Below are 13,892 nucleotides of genomic sequence, written 5' to 3'. Positions count from 1 at the left end.
TTCGTGCACACAAACTGCGTCCCCCTAAGGCAAGGAAGGTTCACTGAAAGTGAGGAAGGTTTTCATAGTTCAGAGGTGGGGGGGGGGGGTTTCTAAATGGGGATTTGTGACAAAATAGGTGGAGTTACAGGAGCAGAATATAAGCATAATAAGTTAGTCTCCTGAAACAAAGACACAAAGGCAGACATAACAGCAGGTAGTCATACAAGGTACTTACACAAGTCTTTTGCAAGATGAACATTCATTTTTTGAAACAAAAATGTGATTGCCACTCCTGGAACAGGCAGAACCATTTGTAGTTAAGGTTATAGGGTAGGGCATGGCTCAATCCTTGATTAAATAACAGCTTTAACTAACGAGCTTAGTTTGTCTTTGCTGTCAGATGGCTTTTAAACCTAAGATGGAGGCAGACTGGTTCATTACCACCTAAGTATAAGCTTATCTTTTGTAGACATAAAAATACTGTTTGATAGGAGAATGGGGTTACAGACCAAGTGTTACCGGGCTATAGTAGATCAGAAAAATAATGAAGAATGAAACTCCTGGATAAATTTCTTAGTTAAAATGCAAACAAAACAAAACAAAACACCGCTCTTAAATCCTTAGCACTCCTTAGGTACTGAAAATAAAAGCCGTGCTTACAGATAGGAAGTTAAGCAGCAGAATACTAGTGCATTCCACAAACCCAAGGCTTGGGAGACTGACACAGGAGCTTTGAGCTCAAGGCCAGCCTGGGGTACTCTACAAACCTCTGTTTCAAGAGAATGAAAACAGGAAAGACGATTTGGAGAGTAAATGAAGGTAAGGCACACAGTCCTCACCATCTCCGCACCTCCCACCCCCTCCCCCCTCCAATCCTCCACCTGTCACTAACCCTCCTTTACCTCCTCCCCCACCCCTCCTCCGCCCACGCCCACACAGTATCATTAAGGGGAAAGATCAGCTTTAAGGCACACAACAGGTAACCATATTAGGTAACACTCCTCTGGAGGCAACAATGGAAACAATAACTCCAACAAGGAAAGCTAGATCGAAAGGGAGCGTCTGCTTGGCTCAGACTTCTGGGGACATGTAGGTATGTGGGGGGAATGGTTGCTAGGCAGTGACAGGGCCCGGAAAGTGTTGGCACTGAAGTGATGAGCAGCAGCACCGCTGTCAAATTTATTCAACACTTTAATACTGTTTTAAAATATTTATTAAGCACCCCTGCGCGAAGCACACCTTACACCATCCAGTCTTAGTCAATCTTCTGGGCTCAGTAGAGAAATTACACAAGAAATGGAAGCCGGATCCTTGTTATTTTTTTTTCCCCAGAAGCTGACAATCATGCAGTGCACAGGCAGAGGAGGATATTTGCAAAGGAGTTCTATGTCCAATGAATAGAAAGCCAAGTCGACTCCTGAGAAAGCCTGCTTCAGGGCAGCAGAAAAATCATCACACTCAATAAAGGCGGGGATGGAGAAGGGAAGGAGAAAGGAGAAAGGAGGGGAGGGAGGAAGAAAAGTGTTCTCAAAGTCGCAGGCTCAGGGTGTAAACTTTAAAATACTAAATAACATTTTAAAAACCCTTTTAAGACATTGATATGGGAAGAGAAGAAAATAAAAAGAATAAAGAAAAGCAGGGAGGATGTGAGTATAAGCCAGTTTACAAAGTTGAAAAGGGATGTGCCTATGAAAGAGAAACTTTATTAAAGTGAAATATTTGCATGAGTTTAAGGAGATATACCTATGTTTTTTAGTTCTCATAAACATGACTCAAGATGATGGTTAAAGACGTGGAATTTTGCTTTGTTTTACAAGGACATACAATTCACCAAGTATTGTGTATTACATGCTATTATGTTTTACGTATTTTAATTCCTCAAATACTGATTATTCCCATTGAAATAATAACGGGTACCTTTTCAGTTTCTCTCTTAACGTCAGCTTACATGATAAAGGGTTTCACTGGAGCATTTTCATCCACGTATATAATGTGCATTGATCATATTCATCCATTGTTACTCTCTCTTGTGCCCCTTCTGCTCCCACTGATTCCTGTCCTCTTCCCAGTTCTTCCTCCTTCTGCTCCCATGTTCTTTTTACTGGTGGTCCAGTGAGTTTAATTAGGGTTGCATCAGAAATATGGTGAGGGGTTATTTAGTAAAGCGTGGACAACCAGTAGCTACATCACTGGAGAAAATTAACTCGTTTGAGAAAAAAATGAGGCCTCATAAGTTGACCCCTCCCCCAACAATAGTTGACCACCTATAAATCCGCAGGAAGAGATAGGGTCTTTCTCCAGTCCGTACTAGAATGCTGAAGGGCCCAACCTTGTACAAGCCTTGTGCTGGTAATCGCAGCAGCTGTGTGCTCATGGGAGCAACTGCCGTTCCATTCCCAGAAGACAGTGCTCCGCAGCGCTCCAGAGCTTTCTCTGGCTCTTACATTCTTTCCACTCTCTCCTCCAAGATGGTTTCTGAACCTTTAAGGGGGTGATTTAGACGTCCCATTTAGGGATGAGCATTTAACAGTCACTAATTATCAGCACTTTGATGAGTTACACGCCTCTGCCGCTGGGGGTAGGGGGAGAAGAGGAAAGAAGAGAAGAGGAGAAAAAAAGGAGGAGGAAAAGGAGGAGGGGAGAGAAGCAGCCGCTTCTCTGGCTGAAGCTGAGCACAGCACTGCTCTATGGGCATAAACACAAATACTGAATTGAGAAGGAACATTGACCAGCAAATAGGTCCATTTAGTAAAACAACAGTGGTAGCTTTCTCGCTGGGACACGACTCCCCTTTTGACTAGGTTTACAGTACCACAACTGTAATTCATAACGGATAATCCAGTAGTGTACCAGTGGGCATCTATTCCAGGTGGGCCAGTATTGTACACAGAAGGTGCATATGTAGCTGGGTGAGACTGTGGATACCTTTTATCCTCCTGGAGCCTGCATAGTGCCTTCCAGCACCGCGAAAAGCAGCCACCAGATGGGAAGCTTTTAGCCCAGGTCCAGCTCAGTTGCTCTATGTCCTACAACCAAAGCATGAGCTGTGGGGAGTAATAGCGATAGTCGGTGTTGTTTGGGGATTCTCATGGGCCTCTGTGTCTATTTTTACCAAAAATAAAAATAAAAAAAAATAAATAAATAAATAATGGAGTTTCTAAGCTCCTGCTTTTGGAGATTCAAAATTGTTGTGGTAGGGGAACTTAGGAGGCAGAATTCACCCCAATTTCCTAGAAGGGTTCTTATAAAATCTTGTGTGCTCAGGACACAAAGAGATGAATATGAAATATCTATTTTACCTTAAATACTAGATTTCAGAATGACCTCAAATTTTCCTCCTTCATATCCTCCAAGATTTGGAATCCAGACCTGGAAAAAATAAAAATTTGCTTATGTTTTTAACAAGTGATGCTGTTCCCTTTCCTGAGTTCAGAAACTGTGATGAACACTCCGAAATCATATGTACTGGGACGACTCTTTTTCTTCTCCAGACATTACCTTTACGGGTGCTAGGGCTAGGATGGGAAGTAAGACAAACATTTCTTCCCTAGAACCTGCTACCCTGTATCATTGTCCAAGACTGTCTCATCTGCTTTTGTTGGATGGATTTTAGAGATGAGTTGCCAAGTTCCATAAAAAGAAATTGAGCTTCAAGAATCCATTCATCTCCCATCCCTCCTTGTTTATATTCCATGTCTCCATTATGTTCTTTAATCGTGACTTCTGTCGCCTCAAACACAGAGCTGTCGCCTCTGCTATGAGGGTCATTCCTGTTACATTGTAGGTTTTTAAGATTTATTTATTTATTTATTTAATGTATGTGAGTACACTGTAGCTGTATTCAAACACACCAGAAGAGAGTGTGTGTCTTTAGACACACCACAAGAGGGTGTTGGAACCCATTACAGATGGTTGTGAACCATCATGTGGTTGCTGGGAATTGAACTTAGGACTTCTGGAAGAGCAGTCAGTGCTCTTAATCTCTGAGCCATCTCTCCAGCCCACATTGTAGTTTTATTACTAATGCTTTTGTTTCTACCTCACTGTTACTAGAATGAAGAAATATTACTAATTCATATGCTGTTCCAGTATAAAGATTTTAAAAAGTCCTACTCATTTTTCTATGCCTTATTCTGGGTTGTTACATAAGTTCATCATGCCTATGCATGTGGAAGTATTGCCTTTTTGTTCCCAAAACAATGCTTTTTTCTTTCTTCTCTCACTGTTGCATCAGCCATGACTTCCGGTGTGGTGCTGTAAAGTAGCAGAAATAGTATCCCACCTCGTTCCCAGATCTAATAGGGTCCTTGGGTGTTTCATCATTAAATATTATTTTTCCAGTAGGGTTTGACAGAGCCCATTGATGAGTCAAGAAATTTCTCTTGTATTTCTTGCCAAAATGGCTCCTTAAATCATTAATGACTATATAGTTGGTCAATTGCTATTTCTATATTTTTGATACATTGTCAGCTGTTTTATCTATATTAGTCTGTTCAAAAAAGAAAGAAAGAAATCCTCTTTGTTGTTCCAAGGTTGAACTTTCTTTTTATTGCAGAGTTAAGCCCATTCTGTGTGTTTCTTGATCTATGTATAAATTAAATTAACATTTTCCTTTTAACTTTACCACTCATCTTCATAGATGAGTTGGCTCTATATTATTTTGTCTTATTTGGTTCTTGCTACTTTTGAGTATATTTACATGAAATGAATTGAATATATAGCTTTTTAAAGAAATCCATTTAGAGATACTTATGTTGTGTGTATGTATGTATATGTATATGTGTGTGTGTATCTGTGTGTGCTTGTGTACATGTACCTGTGTGTGTGTATGTGTGCCATGAGTGTACATGTGTGCCCGTGGAGACCAGGAAACTGGGTCAGATCCCCTGGCCAGTGTGAACTGCACAGTTTGGGTGCGGAGAACCAAACCTGGGTCCTCTGCAAGAGCGCCACTTGCTCTTAAGCACAGACCCTCTTATCTAGTCCTATGTCTATTTTATTATTATACTTTTAAACTCTCCCAACAGTGTGTGTAAGGTCTATTTCTTGATTACTTAATAAATTATGCTGTAATTCTGTCTGGAGTTTATGTCATTTTGATGGGGGAGAATTTCAGCTCTGAATTTAGCTTTTGTAAGGGTTATTGGCATGGTAAGGTTTTCTATTTCTTCTAAGCAATTCTGATACCCACTTTTTCAAATCTCTTATTTTAAACACATTGTCAGGGAGATTCTGCTCTTATCCTAGGAACTCAAATATATGTCATGTTCATAATTATCTTCCTCTTTTTACTTCTAGTTGTATCTATTTATTGTTTCTTTTGTTTTTCCCAGTCCTGCTACAACATTATCTACTTTGTATATGAAAACATAAAAACAAACTTTATTTTCAGTAGTTTTAAGTTAGCAGAAAAACAAGAAAGATGTGAATATTTTTCATATACCACCCAAACTTCCCTCACCAGGCACAGCCATTGACAGTGTCTTCCTCCCACTGAGTGGCACATTGGTTCTGAAAGAATAGAAAATACAGCCTAACTCCAGTCTTCTAAGGAGCCCCAAACACTTCATATTCCAGAGCTCGCTCTTTGTGCTCTTTGTTAGAAACTAGGTAAAAGGTCACAGTCCAGAGCCCGCCCTTTGTTCAGAGCCAGGCAAAAAGGCCTTGAATAGGTAGGTGATCCTGGCCCCACAAGGTAACTGGAAATGAACTAAGCTTATCTTGCTTCTGTAAACTGCTTACACCATTACCCCCAGGAGTTCATGCAGCTATTGACTCCAAGAAAATAGGAAACTAATTGGTCCACTGAGCGCGGGGCTCCGATAATTTAAACTGATTGGACTAAAAACTAGGGAGTGGTACAAATCGATTGGCTCGCACTTCTTGGGCTCTCCATGCTAAGAAATGATTGGTTTGTGATTCGAGGGCTTTGTTGTTAACTTATAAAAGCTGTCACAATTCAGCACTCGGGGTTCACAGTCCTCTAACCCTGCGCGGTGTACGACTGTGGAACCCAGAATTCTGGAATAAAGAAATCCTCATGTTATTGCATCAAGACCGTTTCTCAAGAGTGATATGGGTGTCGCCTTCCGAGGCGTGGGGTGCTGGGGCACCCTCAGTGTTTGGGGGTCATACAGTTCCAAGCGATGGAGAAACACTCACAAAAAATGACCACCTGTGGCCTCTGGTCTGCATTAAGCTCCACTCTTGGTGCTGTTAGTTCTATGATTGGGACAAGCTGTGATGTATTATAGCCATCATTATAATGACCTGTGAAGTATTTTTTCTGATCTATAAATCCTCGATATTCTGTCCAGTCAACCTACCTCCTACCCACTAACTCCTGGTGACCACCGACCTTTCTGCTGCTGCCATGATCTCGTTATAGAGATAATATTGTAGAAAGACTAATACAAACAAAAGAAACAAGTGGGTATAATTAGAAGTAAAAAGAGGAAGATATCAATTAATCATGATACTTTGTCCCTTCATATTGCCTTCTTTCACCCAGTCCTTCGTGGCTTGACAGTTCTTTTTATAACCAAACATTATTCTGTCATCTGGATGCCCAGTCTCTTCTGGTTTATCCATTCACCTGATGAAGAGCACCTGCTTGCCTTCACATTTAGACAATCATGTGTAGAACTATCATAAACATCCCTGTGTGAGTTTTTGTGCAGACACAAGTTTTCAAACCCTTTGGGTAAATACCAAATGAATCAGTTGCTTTATTGTGCGGCAAGAGTATACTTAGTTCTGTACGATGCTGTCAAGCTGTCTTTCAGTGTGTTTGTGCCACATCAGTTTCTTGCCAGACATCAGTGAGCTTTTTCATGGATCCAGCCCCTTGCTGGTGTTGAGCATCGTCAGTATCCTGTGTGTGTGTGTGGGGGGGGGGGGAAGGGGGGGCAGGGCAGGGCATTGTTGTCATTTGAAATTTCCTGGTGGCATGCGGCAAAGCAGCTTTTCCTCTGCTCATTTTTTCCCGCCTGGGTGTCCTCTATATCTGTTAAGGGTCTGGGCTCAGTATTAAATTTTATTTTTAGTATATCATATTAAATAATACATGACCCTCACCATCCCACTGCCTTCCCTTTTCCTTGGCCCATTTTTCTTTTCCTTTTCCTTTTTCTTTTTTTTTTTTCTTTTGGTTTTTTCAAGACAGGGTTTCTCTGTGTAGCCCTGGCTGTCCTGGAACTCACTCTGTAGACCACCAGGCTGGCCTCGAACTCAGAAATCCATCTGCCCTGCCTCTGCCTCCCAAGTGCTGGGATTAAAGGCACGCGCCACCACTGCCCGGCTCTTGGCCCATTTTTCAACCAGACTTGCTGAGTTTTAATAATTTTGTATATTCTAAACTGATATGTCTTTTTCAAATATTTTCACACAGCCCTGGGGTTGTTTTTTATTTTGTTGGTATTGTCTTTTTGAGAGCAGAAATTTGTGTTAAATTGAATCTATCTCATCAGTTACTTTGTTCAAGTGTAATATCTGGTATTGTATAAAAAAACAGTCATTGCATACCCAAGGGCATTTTGTCTTTTTCCTACACATATCTTCTGGAGCTTAATAGTTTTGTGTTTGCATGTTGATTGATTTTTGAGACAGGATCTCTTTGTGTCACCATACTCCCCTATAACTGGCTATATAGGCCAGGCTGGCTTGGAATTCAGAGATCCACCTGTCTCTGACTCTGTCTCTGAAATGCTGGTGTTTAAGGCATGCGCCATCATGCCTGGCTCAGGTTTGTGTTTTATACATAGATTCATTCCCAGTGTGCTTTGGTGAAATCTCTGTCTGATCTCTATGGAACTTTGTGCTTTGTGTAAGGATATCTAATTGTTTCTGTGCTTTTCATTGAAAAGATTGTCCTTGTTCCACTGTACATTGTATTTGAGCCTTTGTCAAAGGTCAGTTGGCTGTGTTTATATCGGGCTGTTTCTGAGCTTCCCATCCTGTTCCACTGATCTCCCACTGGCCTGTCTGCCTATCAGTACCATGCAGTTCTAATCGCTGTAGCTTTATAGCAAAGTTTGAAGACTGAAAACCCCAGTCATCTTTCTTCCTCTTCCATGATAGAGTGTGGGTATTCTGAGTTCGTTCCTAACTTCTCCAAATGAACTTAACAATCAGTTTGTCAATACCTACAACACAGAGAGCTGGGATTTTGATTGGGAGTCTGTTTTCATTGTGCCTTAATCATTTGTTATCAGTAATTCTCCTTTCACTTATATTTTTTAAAAAATATGTGTATATGAGATTTGCCTACCTATGTGTTGCATGCCTGGTACTGTCCTCAAGGCCAGAAGAGAGCATTGGAGTCACTGGAAGTAAAGTTAGAGAAGGATGTGTAAAAGACAAAGGACAGCTTGCAAGAGTCAGGTCTCTCCTTTGACCGTGTGGGAGCCAGGGATTGAACTCAGGTCACCAGGCTGGACAGCCAGAGCCTTTACCCATTGGCCCCTAGATATGCACTATTTACTTTTCAAAATATGTTTTGTTCTAATTATGTTTTGTTGCTAATTTCTAGTTTAATTGCATTACTGTTAAAAAAAAACTTCATCCTTTGACCTTTAACCTTTGTTGAGACTCTTATGTGGTCAGCATTTGTTCGGTTCAGTTCAGTTTGGTTTGGTTTGGTTTAGTTTGGTTGGGTTTGGTGTGGTTAGGGAAGTGGTTGGGATTTTTTATCGGCTGGATGTTTTCGAGACAGAGCCTTGCTGTAGAATTTACAGTCAGAAAATGTGTGGATCATATTCTGTTCAGTGAGTTATTATGAAGTAGATGCATTCTCTTAATCATGGATATGTTCCATTTCTATAATAAGTAGTTCCATGTAAATTTTAAAAGAACACATTTGCATCTGTGCTCACTGATTTCAAGTTAGACTGAGTGCTAACTATGTTCCTCAGCCCTCTCACATCCAGATTCGTTTTTGTTTACTAGATCTATTTCCAATATGGGCTTTTATTATAACCTCTCCATGCTATTATGGCTTGTTAATTTTTCCTTGAGCAAAATTAACTTTCTGGGGGTGAAGCAGAGGTGATGGAATATTTTAATGTGTGTGTTTCTGTAGATTGCTTTTGTCACAAGAAAAAGAAACTCGTGCATAATGGCTTGCTACCTCTATCCATTTAGTGTGCTGTATACAAAGCGACAGGGGCGGGAGGAGATTTCTGCCAAAAATATACAGCACACTTGGAAGCACATCTGTCATGTAGACATATCCCAAAGCTTATGAATATTACATCCTGCATTCTTTTTTTTTCCACAGACAGTCTCTCGTCCCGGTGTTAGCACGGATCCGTTCTTATTACTAAAGTCTCTTACATAAGCACATATTTGTGCTGGAAAGGAACACTGCCTTCTCTACACAACCGAAGATGACATTTTCTAGCAAGTCATAGATTTAACATACAATAAGGTCAATCCTCTTAGTTGAGGTTATGTCCTACTTTCGTCTTTGAGATAAAGAATTGCCTAGCATCGACTTTTGTTGGGGGACAGTCTCCTAGCTGGCTTGTTCACAGACATCTCCTGGCCATACCACACTCCCCCTGTGCCGCCACCATTCTTGTCCACGCTTCAGCCAGGGTGACCTTTTTAAATATACATGATCCTGTCGCCTCTAATTAAACCCTCTCAAGATTTATGGCTCTCAGTGCAGCCTGCTGCCTACTTCTTCACTGCACTCAGCTCCGGCGCCTCAGCACTGTCTGCTCCACCCTCACCAGCCTTTCTTAAGCTAATTCATTCCACAGACCCTTTGGCCTATTTTTCTTTAACAGTTTGCCCTGTTTCTCCACTCTGCCTCAAACCTTACATTCTATAACATACTTCTACCCTTCCTTCATAAATCGGCTCTGCGGTCTCTTAACCAACCAACAAGGTCAAGTCCCATTCTGACCTTTCATAGCATTGTAGACCAATCCTCCGCAATTGTACACTTTTATACACAGTTGGTTATTTAGTTAATCCATACATACACCCCCGAGCCTCCATCAGAATGTTGGCTTTTTAGAGACTAGAACTATATCAGACATGGCTCATTCAACGTCCCAAGCCCAGCACAGTGTGTGGTGCATCTCAGCAGTGGTGAATGCATGAACAACTGATGCGTCCCCTCACCTCATGGGGAGTGTACGAGTCTAATGCTTCTGCACCCCGCTTCCATTTCTGTCTCCACCCCTTCTCCCATATACACCCCCTCCCCAGCAACACTCCACTCCTCTCTACTGTTTTCTGTGCACAATTCAGAATCTAAGTCTAAAGCAGCACCTGGGCAATGTAGACTTTTATGGGAATACAGAAGAGGAGAATCATCACAGAGCAAATGTCTCCGCATTTCAAGGCTAATGTCTCATTTCCCCCAGTTTTTTTTTTAAAAAAAATTTTTTTAAATAATTATTATTTTATTGTATGTATATGGGTGTCTCCATGTAGGTCTGTGTATCGTGTGCATGCCTAGTACTTCTGGAGGCCAGAAAAATCCCTTAGATTTCCTGGGACTGAGTTATAAGCAGTTGCGAACTATTATGTTGGTGCTAGGAATTGAACCTGGGTCCTCTGGAAGAACAACCAGTGCTCTTAACCTCTGAGCCATCTCTTCAGCTCTTGCCCCATTGGCTCTTATTTCTACAACATTAGGAACTATCCCATCTGACCCCCACCCTGACCACCTCTGTTCCAAAGTCTGCCTGGGAGCTTCTCCAGCCAAGCTGTCTTCTCCTTCAGGTCCACATGAATTTCTCTCTAGTACAACCTGTATTAAGGCCTCTCATGTCCTCTGCATCCCTGGCTGCATTCTAGGGAGTGTGCTCACCATGAAACAAAACTTGTTCTTAAACAGAAGGCAGGGTAAGGGAAGCAATAATAAATTGTAATTCCAAGTAAGACAAGAGAAATAGGATGCATACTCAGGGAAAAAAAATAATGTCTCCATTTGGGTGTTTGATGAAAAAGTTTCTAGAGTATTTGACCACTGAATGCACCTTGATGGCCATTAATATCTTAGTCAGTACAAATAACAAAAGGGCATAGGATGCCACTGATGGGGGGGGGAGGGGAAGAATACCATCAAGCAAAAGAAAGAATGACAAAAACACAACACTTGAGAGACATCTCTTGGCCTTAGCTTTACTTCACTGTAACCACAGCTCTGTGAGGGCAGAGACAGTAGGATTGCTGGGACTTCCTGGCTGCCAGCCTAGCTCCACATTCAAGTAAGAAACTCTGTCTCAAATGAATGAGATGGAGAGTAATTGCACAGGACACTCAGCACATGTGTACAAACACAGAAGAATGCAGGTACTTAGACGCACGCAAGCATGCACATGCTATTAGATTTCAGATTCTAAAGATCAGCTGTAATGGTTTGTATATGCTCGGCCCAGGGAGTGGCACTATTGGAAGGTGTGGTCCTGTTGGAGTAGGTGTGTCACTGTGGGTGTGGTCTTTAATACCCTTGTCCTAGATGCCTGGAAGCCAGTATTCTGCTAGCAGCTTTCAGATGAAGTTGTAGAACTCTCAGCTCCTCCTGCACCACGCCTGCCTGGATGCTGCCATGCTCCCCGATCTTGATGATAATGTCTGACCCTGTAAGCCAGCCTCAATTAAATGCTGCCCTTATAAGAGTTTCCTTGGTCATGGTGTCTGTTCACAGTAGCAAAACCCTAACTAACACTTCCATTTCAGTGTCACCAGAAAGAAACCATTCTCCCTGCAAGGGTGCTGGATATATACTGTCTTAGCAAGCAGCTCTCTAACAGGGTTGTCCTAGAATAGCTCTGGCTTCCTAAATGTATCACATTCGAAGGACTATCAAGTACACAATGTTTGGCTTTGTTAAGTAGAATAAAGGGGGGGTTGGATGTAGTGCTAATTTTCTGTAATCCAGTATGTGCTAGAGGCCAAAGAATGAAGAGTTCATGGTCATCCTCTGTAGTAAGTACAAGGCCAGCCTGGGCCAAATGATATCCTTCCGAACCATGTATACTAAATAAAGAAATAAATGTAACCTCCCTCAAATTAATTATTACATATTATTATCATAATGACTAAGGAGAGGGCTAATTAAAAATATTAGTATATGTGGTGACATATTAGTGTATATATATATATAATGTATATTATATGCTAATATAAATGTATGATATACTAATATAAATATATATAATGTATATAATATATCAATATATATCAGTATTATATATAACAGCCCCCACAGACTCATATTTGAATGCTTATTAGGGAGTAGCATTAGGAGGTGTGGCCTTCTTGGAGTAGGTGTGACCTTGTTGGAGGAAGCGTGTCACTGGGGATGAGCTTTGGGGTTTCAATGTCCACGCCAGGCCCACTGGCTCTCTCTTCTCCCGCTCACTGATCCAGATGTGGAACTCTTGGCTCCCCTCCAGCTCCTTGTCACCCTGGATGCTGCCATGCTTCCCACCATAAGGATGATAGACTGAACGTCTGAAACTCTAAGCCAGCCCAATTAAACTGTTTCCTTTGTAAGAGTTGCCACGGTCACGGTGTCTCTTCACAGCAATAGAACACTACGACCGTGTATACGTTGAAGCTCCCGAGGTCTCGTTGGGAGACGTGGTTAGAGAGCTATTGTTTGCTCTCAGGGGTGTGCTTGGGTTTCGGGTGAACAGACCCCATTGCTTTATTCCACCTGACTGAGCAGAGGGATGGAGAGCCAATGAGAAGTGTGTCTGTGGCGGAAGGTGTCAACTGTTGGTCTTATCGACTCATGCTAAATATCTGTAACTTCTTTTATTTCTGTACACAACTTCATTATTTAAATCTAATGAGCATTAAAAAGTAAAATGAAGCCATGTGGGTTTATTTTAAAGATATTGTTCATATTTTATCCATATTCCTAAAGTGATACATTTTATTATAGAAATTTTTTTTAAACAAAATGAAAAATTAAAGTATTTAAAAATATTTTATTCTTATGTCTTATAGACAATCATGTTTTTTCTTTCAATGTATTTTTAAAAAGACAAATTTAAAACATTTTTTTAAATGTTTTAGAAATTGGTGTTTTAAAAGATGTTTTAGAAAATCACAACCATGATTGGGGGATTTCTCCATGGTAAAATGGTTTTCTCTCATGTCCCAAGCCCTGGGTTCGACCTTCAGCACAGCAAAAATAACAAGTGAAATATAATAATTGTGTTTAAATATACATATATGTGAAATTTAATTATGAAAATAATTATAATTTATTTAACCAACTCCTCTACTTGTCCTTACAGTTTATTTTTTCAAAAACAGAAAAATACAGATACCTTTTTAAAAGCACTACTTTTCTAAACACCTTTCGAGTGCTTCTCAGCCAGCCACGTCTACCTCAGCCTCCCGGGCTGCCCGCCATCACGAGGCCGTGGCTGAGTAGGGTGCCTGCTTCCCCTGGAGTCTCGCGTGTCTGGGAGCTCTTGTCATCTGCCTTCCCTGCTCACAGACATATGCTCTCAATCTCCTGGGTTTAGGATGGACCTAGGGTAGGCTTGTGTCCAGGGGCCCATTCAGTGGGAGGCTGTCTATAAAGGGTGTCTTCTTGGATCAGTAAGCTGCCATGGGCAACCCTCTGACCTAGTATGAAGGCTGTGGCATGTACTGGAACTTGAGGACAAACGTGTAGGGTTTGGAGTCCTGTCATTTTCTCAATCCCCTTGCAGTTTAAAATCACTGGCAGCCAACCAACAGTGGGACGATCTAGCAGCCTCTGTCTCCTCATCTACGGACAGAACTTTGGAGGGAAACATGAGATCATGCCTGCAAAGTCCTTACTGTGGGGCTGTGGAAGACACAGCAGGACATCCATGCTTTCTCGTGGAGCAGAGAGAGATCAAAATGATTAGTATTTCTCCTGTTTCAAAACTCAACTCCTAACAAAT

The 13,892-nt window shown here is 41.4% G+C and overlaps 1 protein-coding gene across 1 annotated transcript in view; it reads right to left on the bottom strand.

Moving 5' to 3' along the window:
• The window catches only part of Eaf2 (ELL associated factor 2), a 1,192,577-nt gene extending 1,179,227 nt beyond the window's left edge, over nucleotides 1-13,350 (bottom strand). Inside the window, exon 1 of the mRNA XM_052158383.1 lies at nucleotides 13,345-13,350. The gene's annotated coding sequence lies outside the window, so the exon portion shown is untranslated. The remainder of the gene's footprint in view (nucleotides 1-13,344) is intronic.
• Between the last annotated feature and the right edge of the window lie 542 nt (nucleotides 13,351-13,892).

This window comes from Apodemus sylvaticus, chromosome 15 (genome assembly GCF_947179515.1).
Source record: "Apodemus sylvaticus chromosome 15, mApoSyl1.1, whole genome shotgun sequence".
NCBI classification, from domain to species: Eukaryota; Metazoa; Chordata; class Mammalia; order Rodentia; family Muridae; genus Apodemus; species Apodemus sylvaticus.
The sequence above is the reverse complement of the archived record's forward strand: the minus strand, read 5'-3'. Positions and strand labels throughout refer to the sequence as shown.